This window comes from Spermophilus citellus (assembly GCF_964194105.1).
Source record: "Spermophilus citellus genome assembly, chromosome: 7".
NCBI lineage: Eukaryota > Metazoa > Chordata > Mammalia > Rodentia > Sciuridae > Spermophilus > Spermophilus citellus.
The window spans coordinates 116,064,295-116,065,830 of NC_138188.1; positions in this window are offsets into that span (position 1 = coordinate 116,064,295).

Here is a 1,536-nt window from a genome sequence, read left to right on the forward strand (position 1 = left end):
AGAGATGGACAGTTTTAGAGCAAATTTTTCTAGGTGTAAAGAAGAAGAAACTAATTACAGTTAACAGACTGTGGGAGGGGTTTCTGGAACTCATGGAAATGAGCTGGGTATTGAGAGAGTTGAATTTCAACAGGAAAAAAAGAAAGGGCATTTCATTTAAGAGAAAAGTCAGAGCAAAGACAAAAGAAAAATGTTTGTTTAGAAATATGCAGATGTTTCAACATCTGCAGAAGGGTTCAGGTGTGGGGGGGTATAGTAAGGGGGCACTGATTAGAAAGTAAATCAGTTTTCTGTCTTGGAAACAGTTTTCATCATATTCTATAAAAATAGTAATACCTCTTTGCAGACCCTCTGTTTTTTTTTTTTTTTTCAAACAGAGGAGAAACTTAAGTCTCAATCCTGATGTTAGAAAAAAGACAGATGTGAATGGTGAAAATACAAGGTTAAGAGAATATTTCCATAAAATGAGCCCACTGGACTTACCCTCACATGCTTTCTTTTCCAAGAAACAACGTATTTGCAGCCTGCCTATCCTAAGTGGATAGGATATGTCACATTCCTCAGCAAACTACCTGTTATCTGCAGGAGAAATGCAGGCCTGAAATAATGTCAATAAGAGAAACCAAATTACCCTGAAAGGGGAGAGTTTTATGACCCTTTTCACAGATCAGATCTTGAAACTCTGGGAGATAAGAATAGTTACTCCTAACTATAAAATCTGTAAGAATGTATGGTTAAGGATCCAATTAGAACTGGTAAATGTTGGTTAAGGTGACTTGGAGTTACCATGACAGTGGGGACTTAAAAATCTGATGTCATCTTGCTGTCAGTCAAAAGTCAAGTGGTGGACATGGGCAGGACTTTCTGGAAACCTCTCTGGATTACCCAGTAAAACCAGAGTGCAGGAGAGGCATGTTGACCCTTTCTTCTCTGAGAGGCCCCACCCACTCCCCATTTCTTCCTATCCCTTCAGTAAACTCATTCCTGTTACTCTGAGACATGTCTTAAATCTTTCTGACTTGGTCCCAAGAATCCTGGTTTGAAGCAAGGTGGGCAAAGGGTGTTGGAGGGGTTTTTGCCCTTTCTCAGTTTCTCAGAATTCCCTAGTTCTATAACACTGGTTTCCAGCTCTGTGCTTTCTCCTAGTTCTTACAGATAAAGGATAGGCCACAGCTATCTTCAATTACATACAATCCTCAGTAACTACTTGATAAACTAATCTGTGTATGGATCCTATCCATTAAAGTGATCAAATATTACTATATTTGTTAACTTCTTACACCAAAAAAGTAAAATATTTTATTTAATATATATAGACAGAGCATAACTCAGAGAATAATATGCATTTAAAAAAATAATGCTTGCCTTGCGATTAGCATAGATTCTAATTATAACTCTTTTTAACAAGCTGAGTTGACATCCCAACCTAGGCCATTTGCACTTCCCTCCTTGTACCTTTTACTCAATCACCTGAATATTTTCCAATTCATGTAATTCAAGAAAACTGGGTTAAGGAAGTCCTGTGTGTAAAGAGTA